A 14482-nucleotide genomic window follows, 5' to 3' on the forward strand; every position below is an offset into this window, starting at 1 on the left:
GAGCTGTGTTCCTATGTTTTGCTTTTTTTGTATAATCTAGCCAAATCTGTTTTCTGGACGTTTGAACACAGCGGAAAATCTGGCCATTTTTTTGGGTTTTAGGACGTTCATATCTTATTTAATAATTAAATTATGAAAAAAAAGAAAACATAGGGACATCGTATTAGTGGCCGTAGACATTCAGGAAAAAAATTATAACTCTACTAGCATTTTCCAGGCAGGGGGACAACGTTTGTATGGAAAAAAGGGCGGTGTGGACTCCTCTTAATTATATGTCTTCTTCAATATTTAGGAATAATAATAAAATAAAATAAAAAAATAAGAGGGGTTCCCATACAAAAACACAATTTTTGGTCTATGTTTGCTCTATAACAGTAACCCTTTGTGCGCGAGTCCGACTCGCACTTGGCCGATTTTTTTGTGATTCGTATGGGCAAGTGCCCCAGCGCCTGGGGACTCTTACAAACCCTAAAGTAGTTATTACATACTTTGTTTTGTTGCACTCTATATACATTTTATCATTTGCGCGGTACAAAATTACAAATAGACTCTACAAGCTCCAATAAAATTCACTTTTTATGGAGTGCACATTGACATAAGAAACCAATAGCGCAGTGTGCAACATTTGAAATTAAAATTCTACTCAAGTTACTGAACAGTCTTTGTGACATGTTTATTGTGTTTATTGTTGTTCATCAGTCTATAGCAGGGGTTCCCAATATTTTTCAGCCTGCGGCTCAATTACGCGTCACAATATTTTGCCATGGCGCCATACTCTACCTAGCTATTACAAAAAGATAAGTACATACATAAATAAACACCTTTAATGGTTATAGTTACGTTAAGCAGGTAAAAAGTAATATACTTAAACAAATATTTAATCATCTACCGGCTTTACATAATTATTAATATTATAATTTTATTTAATAACATATTTTGTGGTTTTGGATAATGATGGAGGATCGACTCACGGCGCCCTTCTTCACTTCCACGGCGCACCAGGGCGCTGCGGCGAACCCTTTGGGAACCCCTGGTTTAAAGTCTCAGGTCGGTAATGCTTACCTATGGTCTTTCATAGTCTTACGAGTCCCTACCTGGGTACCTATGTAGTAATGATAACTACTGCTAAAAAGTGTCACCTGATAACTCATACTAGGACGAGATCTTGTGTATGAATTAACCAGACCACTCCGTCTTAAATTTAAGCGCAGTCAAAAATTTAAACTGTTCGTTCTTTGTAATCAAATTTTGCAGCGGATTTCCGCAAAACATTAAGGCCGACAAACGCGAAGCAAAATCAAACGCAGCAGTAAAGGGTATAGGTATTCCTCGATTTTCTTTGTCTAACGAACCTCCGACACGTCTGCATCTTGTACGCATATTTGTTGAGTCATATTTTGTTTACTCTCAGCGGCAAGGCTAACTAGTAACCAGTAACCACTAAACGAACAAACTTATTAGGAAACATTTAATTAGAACCACGGACGTAAAAAAAATAATTAGAACCTCTTCGATTCTTCGTTAGAAGTCACTTGATGAAACAATGATCTGAACCAAAAATATTTAAACTCAAACATTACCTTTTATTATCAATCACATAATGCTCATATTAAAAAACATGTCTATTGTCTATCTATAGTATATTATAAGTTTATGATCTATAATTACTAGAGATCGCCCAATGGTCGAAATTCGACCTTAGTTTCAACGACATTAGGACTACTACCTATATTTTGTAAAAAAATATTGACTTTATCATATTTTTTCCAACTCTTGTCTCTGGGACTCAGCTGATCTCAGACTGGCCGTGTAAGCATTGTCTAATAATATCTAAGATTCAATAAAAAAACTATAATCCATTTTCAATTTGTCACCTTGTTGTCAACAGACTTCAACTATAAATAAAAGAGTATAATTCGTATACGTATATTGTATAGGCTTGTCACTCAAAAATCATCTTCTTGAGTGTGCGTATTGTAGTGTGTGTAATGTTTTATTTGTTAAAAAACTGTATGATAAAAGCATAATTTCAAAATAATATTAGCTCGATACACTCCTTCACCATATGAGCTATAACTGTGCAAAATTTCATTCACCTACGTTTCCCCATTTTTCATCAAAAGGGATACAAAGTTTTTGGCTCACGTATTAATATATAGATTATAGACATATTTTTTTATGAAATAAGGGGGCAAACGAGCAAACGGGTCACCTGATGGAAAGCAACTTCCGTCGCCCATGGACACTCGCAGCATCAGAATAGCTGCAGGTGCGTTGCCGGCCTTTTAAGAGGGAATAGGGTAATAGGGGGGGGGGGGTAGGGATGGATGGGAAGGGAAGGTAATAGGGGAGGGTAGGGAAGGGAAAAGGGTAGAACGTGGTATTTCTCCGGTCGAGCCGGCCCATTCGTGCCGAAGCATGGCTCTCCCACGTATCACATGGTTAATTTAATACGTAAATTAAGTAAAATTATATTACCGAACGATTTCGTAGTATCGATTTCAATCGTATTTACATTCTAAAACGTTGGTAAATGTGTCCTTACCCGTTGAATATTAAAACGAGGCTGAAATATTTCCCTTGAGTTACCTACATAGATAAGGTACCTACCTAGAGACATTCAAGAATAATAAGCGACCAAATTAATTCAGGTGGGTAAAATAACAACCTACAGTGTGTTTAAATGATCAAAGCTAGTTAGGAAAGCTAAAATAGGTCTAAAATTACAATTTATAGACCTCAATACAACCTCTACAATTACTTATAATTAGAGGAGGTAAGTAGTTTAAATTAACGCGAGCATTATTTAACTCGTACATGGCACATAATCTGGGGCATCGGCTTTGACGCGTCCTTTGCCCTCGATTTGTGTCAAGAGATAAATCGTGCAGAGAAAATATACAGCCGCGCGTTAACTGTGATAACGGCAGATAAGTTAAACGACCAGTGAGATATTGATAAGCAAATATTAGTTAAAGTTGACAGTACTTGATAGGTCAAAGGATTTTGATAGGGAAAGAAAGGTTATTAGATGTCCAACTATAGTAAACTTTTTATTTAGTCAGCTACACAAAGAGTACATTTTATATTATTATAAGAAAAAATAATAATAGCTAATTTATGTATATAAAATTATTAACAACAGCTTACTTGCTTTCTTAAAATAATAATGATTATTACATATAATTATCTTGCATGCTCCTGTGCTACGAGCTACGGCGTAGACCGGCCTACGCGTAGATCCCGTAGGTCTACGCGACCTATCTAATTTTATTCTAGTTTTTTTTTTTTTTCAATTTAATATTTTTTAAACACGTAATATTGGTACATAACATTGCATACTTACAAAAGGTGAAGTGGCAACTAGTATCTATTTAATTTACACCCAGTTACTATATATTTGGCTTAGTTAACTTCTGAATGCTATAGCCAAGACGGTTTGAGTCAAGATAAAATTTTGTAGACACGTAGTACACATAAGTACCTATAAGCCAATAATTAATAGTCGATAGCTTTTACTCGTCTGGTACAGTGAAGAGTCTCTCACCCATAAACCTATAATGATAAAGACCAACAAAGAGTGCGAGTGAGAAGAAAATCCTTTATGGAATTATAACAAGACTAGATGTCCCGCGCGGCTTCGCCCGCGTAAATTAGAAATTTTACAGAATCCGTAGGTACATTTTCCCATAAAAAATATTTCCCCCGTTTTTCCCACATTTTCCTGAGTTTCTTCTGTCGTATTAGTCTTAGAGTAATAATATAATATAACCTTCTCGATAAATGATGAGTCTTACTCGATAAATGATCTATCTAACACTGAGATAAGTTTTTAAATCGGACCTGTAGTTTCTGAGATTGACGCGTTCAAGCAAACATACTCTTCAGGTTTATAATATTAGGTAGATATCGATTTTTTTTAATTATCGCTTGACAAACTCGAGTCTCGATCTAAAAGACTATGATATGGTAGTGATGATGATGATGATGATGATGAAGAATGTAATTTGCATAGTAGCATATGCTTTCTGTTCTTAAAACAACGCCGAAACTCCCAAACTTGTATCTATAAAGAATCAGGAATTCTCTCAGCACCTTCCGAACCACAGTATACCAGGTATATCTCGGTGCAAAATCTTACTTGTTGGTAGCATATGCTTAGAATACTTCTCACGAAACCGAAGTCACCATATGTTTCCCTATAAGTTTTGAGGAGTTCCCTCGATTACTTATGGATCCTTCATCAGATCATCACTTTTCTGAATATAATACCAAATTGGGATGATACCCTATATACCAAAAGAAAAATTTTGAAAATCGGTTAACCAACGGCGGAGTAATTGTTGAATATAAGAAAACGAACATAACACCTCCCCCATTTTGAAAGTCGGTTAAAATTGTAGCCTATGTGTTATTTATTTAATATTTTAATCAGCACATGAATTGAATAACAAAATTTTTTTCAAATTAATCGTAGCACCATCTGTCAGGACAAACTAAAATTGAAATAGAATAATATTGAATGCGATGATAGCGCCGTCCGCCGGATCTAATGTAAAACATTCCAAAATCAACAACTCCTTATAAATAAGAAATTAATTGAAAAAACATTTTCCAGTAGACCAAACTGTAAATCTAAACCATTCTCGAATCTCCACGAACACACACAAAAAATTTCATCAAAATTGGCCAAGATAAGATAAATCCGTTCAGCCGTTCTCGAGTTTTAGCGAGACTAACGAACAGCAATTGATTTTTATATATATAGATTTATCTTTCGATTTCTATATAGTCTTATTAAAAAAATAATCGGACAGAGTAACAACTTAAGTTAGCTAAAATAAAAAAATAATCGGACAGAGTAACAACTGAAGTTAGCTAAAATTGTGTTTATTTATGTACTATGTATTTTGAGACTATGCAATTTTGTCGCGTTCGCGATTCACTTTCACTTTTGTTGAGTTTCAGAACGCGATATTAGGTCCTCCAACGCGCACGCGAATTTGAACTTTATGCAGCGGTAATAAATTACAAATTGACTCTCCATTTTATTTAGAAAACGTTTATATGGGAAATAGAAAAATGCTGTTTTGAGGATTTTCCCGGCAATTATTCGAATTTTTCTCACCTTTTAAACCTTCCCTAGACCTCCACGAATAATTCAAGACCAAGATAAGATAAATCCGTTCAGCTGTTCTCGAGTTTTAGCGAGACTAACGAACAGCAATTGATTTTTATATATATAGATGAAAAGAAAGAGGCAGTCTAATGAAAATTGTAACCACTTTTATTTGACAGGTCGTCAAAAGTCGTCAGTCGTTTTTATGCCCTTTCAGTATTTCCAATATATTGTTAAATTTGTTTGTTATTTTTAATAAATATTATTATATTTAAAAATGTTGACTTGTGCTGTAATTGTTTGCAGTGTAAATCATAAGAATAATCCTGAAAAATATACATTTCGCAGGTAATTAATCTTCATGTCCTAATTGCTACGATGTGTTTATTTTCGCTCTATTCTGTCTTTAGTTCTCTATTTCAAATAAAATATTATGAATCCTCCCTTTTACTTTCATATTTTGCGTAACTAAAGGTACTATTGTTCTTATATTACACAAATTTTGAAGAAAAAATTTTCATCAAAAATTTTTACATATACGCTAGTGCTTGAATCAAATTTATCGATATGCTTATTATTATTTTACAATAACATAAAACTAAAATTAAAAATCATTTACCTTTATATTTATCACCTTGAGCCCGGTCGCACATTATTATCCGAAATTTCTGATCAGAAAAATTCGGACGCCCGGCGGAACGCACTCTGTTCATACATTTTGTTGTAGACCCATTATACTAAAAGAATTTCTGACGTGTCAAAATGTATGAGCGGGGCGGGGCGTCCAAATTTTAGTGATCACAAATTCGGATAATGTGCGGCCGGACTAAAAAGGACATATTATCTTATTTTAACTAATAGTATATTATAATATAGCTAATATAATATAACTACTATAATATACAGTGACTCTAAAACTAGAGGAAGGTTTATATTTATATATCATAATCATTTGTTTTACAGATTCCCTCAAGATCCTCTAATAAGAGGAAAATGGCTGAAATTAATTGGGCGTGTTGGTTGGAATCCCAAGAAAAATTCAACAATATGTAGCAAACATTTCATTGGAAATTTTTAAAGAAAAAATAGAATAAATACTATTTTGGTTAAAGGAGCTATCCCAACTTTATTTGTGCCAGTAAGTTTGACATACTGTTGCACTTGTTACTGAAGCAATTATTAAAAATAAGCAATTATAAGCAATTATTGCTTTTTAGTTCATTTAAGATTATACTTAAATGAACTAAAAAGTATTACTTATTCTGTACTCAATCTTCATAATTTTGAAGTCGGTACCAGTCCTAAGTATATAAGTTGCAGTTATACCTATTCTGTCAGAGAACTGGCGATTAGGTTAGCTGGTACCGATTGCAAAATAATGAAGATTGAGAACAGAATTAATACTGAGTACAGAATAAGAATTGTCATTACCTTGGAAGTCGGTTTTAATTTTTTGTTTAAAAAATGATAATTTTACCCTTTTTAGCTGTCCTTAAGGTTTTCTATAGCTACAGTTGGTGTTTTAAAAAATTAAAATCAAAATTGCTTTATTTCTGAACAAATCTAAAATAAAATATATTTTCAGAATACATGGTGCCTACCACCGGTTCGGGAACTAAGCCGACGAGAGGAACCGGCGTAAGAAACTCGCACGGGGCCCACTTTTTACCAAAAAAAATGAAAAAAAAAAAAAAATCTTTTAAAATAAAATTTACAATGCTGTAACTAAAAATTATACAATGTAAACATAGATAGATACATAATAATTGTAAGTCATGTAAAAGTAGCCTTGCAAGCAGTAATTCAGCATTCTACTCCCAAGATGTGCCATCGTTTATGAAATCATTGACCTTATAATAGGCTTTGGCACAAAACGTTCTTTGACTACTTTTTTAAATGTATTAATCGAAAGATTTTGAACGTTTTCTGGGACCATAATATGTTCCCATTTGAATATCAAGGAGTCACCTCGATTTCTCATGGTTTCCATCACCAGACCACCACTTTTGTGAACATGATACCTACTTGGAACAATACAATGTACAACAAAAGAAAAAATTTGAAAATCGGTTCATAAACGGCGGAGTAATCATTGAACATACATAAAAAATATATCCACAGCCGAACGTCTAGACTCCTCCTGTTTGGAAGTCGGTTAAAAATAATTATAATAAAAAATATTATGATATTTTATGATATGTATTCAATTTAAGAATATAATATAATATACTATGTGTGTTGTTTACTTTCAACGTTTACTTTTAATGTAAGGACTGATTTACCAGATAGATTTTACCTGAGTAACAAAAAAGTAACTTTATAATGTGTTATGTGTATATTATTTACCCCTATAAGAGCCTCATGTCATAACATATCCGACGATTGAAAAATCATTCCAAAAGAAAATGTGTATCTACTTTTCAATCGTCACTTTTTTTGCCAAGTAAAATTTATGATACCTAATTTGAAATACAAATCTGTCAAAGTTGCATATTATTTATTTCTTATAGAAACTCAGGTAAAATAACTCGAACGGACTATACTATCGATAGCAAAATACTATACTATCGATAGTAAAATATACATCACTAGCACACGCACACATTGACAGATCGAAAATGGTCACGCATTTTCGGGTTGTCAGGTGGTCTTTACGACAGTATATATTAAGTCTATGGTTTCCACACTTTCCCCCAATGAATTTAGAAAGCTAGGATCCTAGCTTTCTAAATGTTATTTCACTTGACTAAATTTTTTAGGATCCTAGCTAGGACTTCCTAGCTAGGATAAGTGGAATAAGCGCTTTAGGAAACATATTCCCCCTAGTCCTCCTTGTGTGTATAGTATTCTTTGCCCCATAGACATAATATATACCTAAAGACCAACAAAGAGTGCGAGAGAGAAGAAAATCCTTTATGGAATTATAACATGATGAAAAGAGAGAGGCAGTCTAATGAAAATTGTAACAACTTTTATTTGACAGGTCGTCAAAAGTCGTCAATCGTTTTTATGCCCTTTCGGTATTTGCAATTTATTATTTAAATCGTATGTTATTTTCAACAAATACTATTATATATAACAATAATAACTTGTGCTGTGAGTGATTGCAGTGTAAATCATAGGAATAATCCTGAAAAATATACATTTCACCCGTAATTAATCTTCATGTCCTAATTGCTACGATGTGTTTATTTTTGCTACATTATGGTCTTTAGTTCTCTATTTCAAATAAAATATTGTGAATCCTCCCTTTTACTTTCATATTTTGCGTAACTAAAGGTACTATTGTTCCTATATTACACAAATTTTGAAGAAAAATTTTTCATCAAAATTTCTTACATATACGCTAGTGCTTGAATCAAATTTATCGATATGCTTATCGATATTTTACAATAACATAAATCATAGACATAATATATACTGTCGTAAAGACCACCTGACAACTCGAAAATGCGTGACCATTTTTGATCTGTCAATGTGTGCGTGTGCTAGTGATGTATATTTTACTATCGATAGTATAGTATTTTGCTATCGATAGTTTAGTCCGTTCGAGTTATTTTACCTGAGTTTCTATAAGAAATAAATAATATGCAACTTTGATAGATTTGTATTTCAAATTAGGTATCATAAATTTTAATTGGCAAAAAAAGGTGATGATTGAAAAGTAGATACACATTTTCTTTTGGAATGATTTTTCAATCGTCGGATATGTTATGACATGAGGTTCTTATAGGGATAAATAATTTACACTCACATTATAAAGTTACTTATTTATTACTCAGGTAAAATCTATCTGGTAAATCAGTCCTTACATTGAAAGTAAACGTTGAAAGTAAACAACACACATAGTATATTATATTTTATTCTTAAATTAATACATATTATAAAATATCATAATATTTTATTACAATTATTTTGAACCGACTTCCAAACAGGAGGAGTCTAGACGTTCGCCTGTGGATATATTTTTATGTATGTTCAACGATTATTCCGCCGTTTATGAACCGATTTTCAAATTTTTTCTTTTGCTGTACATTGTATTGTTCCGAGTAGGTATCATGTTAACAAAAGTGGTGGTCTGGTGATGGAAACAATGAGAAATCGAAGTGACTCCTTGATATTCAAATGGGAACGTATGGTCCCAGAAAATGTTCAAGAACGTTCACGAAATGAAGATTGAGTACAGAATAAGGATTATTTAATACTTTTTAGTTCATATAAGTATAATCTTAAATGAACTAAAAAGCATTAATTGCTTATAATTGCTTATTTTTAATAATTGCTTCAGTAACAAGTGCAACAGTATGTCAAACTTACTGGCACAAATAAAGTTGGGATAGCTTCTTTAAACAAAATAGTATTTATTTTAATTTTTCTTTAAAAATTTTCAATGAAATGTTTGCTACATATTGTTGAATTTTTTTTGGGATTCCAACCAACACGCCCAATTAATTTCAGCCATTTTCCTCTTATTAGAGGATCTTTAGGGAATCTGTAAAACAAATGATTATGATATATAAATATAAACCTTCCTCTAGTTTTAGAGTCACTCTATATTATAGTAGTTATATTATATTAGCTATATTATAATATACTATTAGTTAAAATAAGATAATATGTCCTTTTAGTCCGGCCGCACATTATCCGAATTTGTGATCACTAAAATTCGGACGCCCCGCCCCGCTCATACATTTTGACACGTCAGAAATTATTTTAGTATGATGGGTTTACAACAAAATGTATGAACAGAGTGCGTTGCGCCGGGCGTCCGAATTTTTCTGATCAGAAATTTCGGATAATGTGCGGCCGGGCTTAAGGTGATAAATATAAAGGTAAATGATTTTTATTTTAGATTTATGTTATTGTAAAATATCGATAAGCATATCGATAAATTTGATTCAAGCACTAGCGTATATGTAAGAAATTTTGATGAAAAATTTTTCTTCAAAATTTGTGTAATATAGGAACAATAGTACCTTTAGTTACGCAAAATATGAAAGTAAAAGGGAGGATTCACAATATTTTATTTGAAATAGAGAACTAAAGACCATAATGTAGCAAAAATAAACACATCGTAGCAATTAGGACATGAAGATTAATTACGGGTGAAATGTATATTTTTCAGGATTATTCCTATGATTTACACTGCAATCACTCACAGCACAAGTTATTATTGTTATATATAATAGTATTTGTTGAAAATAACATACGATTTAAATAATAAATTGCAAATACCGAAAGGGCATAAAAACGATTGACGACTTTTGACGACCTGTCAAATAAAAGTTGTTACAATTTTCATTAGACTGCCTCTCTTTTTTCATCATGTTATAATTCCATAAAGGATTTTCTTCTCTCTCGCACTCTTTGTTGGTCTTTAGGTATATATTATGTCTATGACATAAATCTAAAATAAAAATCATTTACCTTTATATTTATCACCTTAAGCCCGGCCGCACATTATCCGAAATTTCTGATCAGAAAAATTCGGACGCCCGGCGCAACGCACTCTGTTCATACATTTTGTTGTAAACCCATCATACTAAAATAATTTCTGACGTGTCAAAATGTATGAGCGGGGCGGGGCGTCCGAATTTTAGTGATCACAAATTCGGATAATGTGCGGCCGGACTAAAAGGACATGTTATCTTATTTTAACTAATAGTATATTATAATATAGCTAATATAATATAACTACTATAATATAGAGTGACTCTAAAACTAGAGGAAGGTTTATATTTATATATCATAATCATTTGTTTTACAGATTCCCTAAAGATCCTCTAATAAGAGGAAAATGGCTGAAATTAATTGGGCGTGTTGGTTGGAATCCCAAAAAAAATTCAACAATATGTAGCAAACATTTCATTGAAAATTTTTAAAGAAAAATTAAAATAAATACTATTTTGTTTAAAGAAGCTATCCCAACTTTATTTGTGCCAGTAAGTTTGACATACTGTTGCACTTGTTACTGAAGCAATTATTAAAAATAAGCAATTATAAGCAATTAATGCTTTTTAGTTCATTTAAGATTATACTTATATGAACTAAAAAGTATTAAATAATCCTTATTCTGTACTCAATCTTCATTTCGTGAACGTTCTTGAACATTTTCTGGGACCATACGTTCCCATTTGAATATCAAGGAGTCACTTCGATTTCTCATTGTTTCCATCACCAGACCACCACTTTTGTTAACATGATACCTACTCGGAACAATACAATGTACAGCAAAAGAAAAAATTTGAAAATCGGTTCATAAACGGCGGAATAATCGTTGAACATACATAAAAATATATCCACAGGCGAACGTCTAGACTCCTCCTGTTTGGAAGTCGGTTCAAAATAATTGTAATAAAATATTATGATATTTTATAATATGTATTAATTTAAGAATAAAATATAATATACTATATGTGTTGTTTACTTTCAACGTTTACTTTCAATGTAAGGACTGATTTACCAGATAGATTTTACCTGAGTAATAAATAAGTAACTTTATAATGTGAGTGTAAATTATTTATCCCTATAAGAACCTCATGTCATAACATATCCGACGATTGAAAAATCATTCCAAAAGAAAATGTGTATCTACTTTTCAATCATCACCTTTTTTTGCCAATTAAAATTTATGATACCTAATTTGAAATACAAATCTATCAAAGTTGCATATTATTTATTTCTTATAGAAACTCAGGTAAAATAACTCGAACGGACTAAACTATCGATAGCAAAATACTATACTATCGATAGTAAAATATACATCACTAGCACACGCACACATTGACAGATCAAAAATGGTCACGCATTTTCGAGTTGTCAGGTGGTCTTTACGACAGTATATATTATTATGTCTATGCTCTCACCTATAATATGTTCAAGAGACAATGCTTGTCTATCGATTGCAATGACAGCTAAATAGGAGCTGGTTCCGAGTTCCGACACACTACAGTTTGGATTCAGTTAATTGCATTTCAAATCGTATTGGGAATAAGTATATATTTTTTTTATGAAATAAGGGGGCAAACGAGCTAACGGGTCACCTGATGGAAAGCAACTTCCGTCGCCCATGGACACTCGCAGATCAGAAAAGCTGCAGGTGCGTTGCCGGCCTTTTAAGGGGTAATAGGGGAGGGTAGGGAAGGGAATAGGGGAGGGTACGGAAGGGAATAGGGGAGGGTACGGAAGGAAATAGGGGAGGGTACGGAAGGAAATAGGGGAGGGTAGGGACGGGAAAAGGGTCTCCTACCCTTTTCCCGTCCCTACCCTCCCCTATTGGGCCTCCGGTAAACTCACTCACTCGGCGAAACACAGCGGAAGCGCTGTTTCACGCCGGTTTTCTGTGAGGACGTGGTATTTCTCCGGTCGAGCCGGCCCATTCGTGCCGAAGCATGGCTCTCCCACGTCAATTCCCACGTATATAACTGCTCTCAGAATTAGGAAACAATTATTATTAGTTGTTAATAGTTTGCAATTTTAGAAGATCTATAAAAAATGAGATACAGCTTATAATACTGTTCGTTTTATAATATCTTGAAAAATTTTCACTGTTTTTACCGTGTATCAGCAGCTCTATTCACAGCGTGACAACCCTCATTTAGTCGTTAACAGGCTTCAAAAGCTCCTATAGGCTTTAATAGGTCAACCACACACAAATACCTACCTAATTAGTAATTAAGAAATATAAGAGGAGGCATTTTCGACTTTTAAAAATAATTTATCAAGCCCTCATCACTTAGATATCATTTATATTGACTAGTATAGTGTAATAGTATAATCGCTAAAAACTATTTGGAAGTACCGTCAAAAAAGGCGTCGTTCTCATCTAGGTTTGGAGTGTTTTTCGAATTGTAAAACTTACTCAACAATCAACATTGCTGATGAGAGAGATAAAGAAATGTTACACAAAAACAATATTGCATTTTCTCAGGCGGACAAGGCAAAAACTTTCTGAATTAATGAGCTTAAGCGCTCATAAGTTTGATTACGTAGTCGTAGTGAGTAACGACGTAAATAATTAGTAAACGATAGTGTCTAGGGGCGGCCGGTGGAGATCCTTTGTTCAAATATCAATACAAATAAACTTTGATGACGTAAGGACGCTGCACATGGTACGCTACCTATTTGAGACTTTACTTTGAGAGTTCACGAAAAAATCTTTTACCAAGCACGAAGGATTGTAATGTGCTCTGGTAACTTGGTGATGTTGTTTATTATTTGTAGTAAAAGTGGGCTTTATCATACGCGCGGCAAGAAAACATACTAGTTGTTATCTAGTATTTGTGCTATCCTGAAAAAAAAACGTTTATCCTATTACATATACCTACAGCTTTTTTTATATTATTTTATTTATAATTAAATACAATGTGTATAGACTTCATATAATAATAAGTCTAACATAGACATATTATATATAAACTGTATAATAAGCTGTATAACGTAAATATATTTTATCACAATAACAGTAGAAAATAAACTCCTCATTTTTGGAAGTCGGTTAATGATAGGGTTCGGTAGAAAATAATCTGCGACGTCGCGTCGAGACATATTATATTGTATGTACTCAGTACAAAAAATTTACGTAACTCGTACATTCCAACAGATACAATATGCAAAGCTTAAATTGAAATATAAAAAGAATATTATACATTCAGACATAAAAAAATAACTTACCTCATGTAAGTCATTGAAGAAAATTGTAACGATGTAGGTCCTGGGACGAGCACACCACGGCCTCGCCGCGCCAGCGACCCCGGCACACTGCCTCCCCTCCCGCCGGCCTGCCTCACACCAACCTCCGACCATCGATCCACCCTTAGCACCCCTGAGGCGATACTAGCCTCTATCGGAGGAGATATAAGGCTCATATTGCTGTACTATTCCGAGCTTTCCTCGGTGCTGACGTAAAACGCGTGGAGCGACGCTACACTGATTACAAAGCTCGGTTCTCCGATACCGCATAATATCTACTGTCGTTCAGTCATCACTCATCAGTGTAGTAGCTCGTCGACTCCCACATTACGCGTTCATTAATAAAATGATAGGTTAGATGCGGGGGAACAGAAACGACGATAAAACAAACAAGTTTATATTCAATAAATGTCAATAATAGCTCAATTAATCACAACAATTTTTGCGTTCTCATCTCTTTCTCTATACAATATAAAATTTAATTGACCGATCGTCAATTATTTATCTACGAAATTTTCACAAAGTGGTTCTTTCTCTTTAAATGCAGTTGTTTTGATTTAGGTAAACTCGACTAGAAGCAGACACTGCCCGTAAAAGTTTGAACCCACAAAATTGTTTTTATTGAGTCATTACTCATTAGTTAATACCATAATATCATCATTTGTTACGAGT

General features: G+C 33.3%; 1 protein-coding gene across 1 annotated transcript in view; it reads right to left on the reverse strand.

The window, feature by feature from the left end:
* Positions 1-13893, reverse strand: part of LOC121725324 (ubiquitin-conjugating enzyme E2Q-like protein 1) — a 31210-nt gene extending 17317 nt beyond the window's left edge. Inside the window, exon 1 of the mRNA XM_042112220.1 lies at positions 13793-13893. The gene's annotated coding sequence lies outside the window, so the exon portion shown is untranslated. The remainder of the gene's footprint in view (positions 1-13792) is intronic.
* Positions 13894-14482: the final 589 nt, after the last annotated feature.

Source organism: Aricia agestis, chromosome 1, assembly GCF_905147365.1.
Source record: "Aricia agestis chromosome 1, ilAriAges1.1, whole genome shotgun sequence".
Taxonomy (NCBI): Eukaryota; Metazoa; Arthropoda; class Insecta; order Lepidoptera; family Lycaenidae; genus Aricia; species Aricia agestis.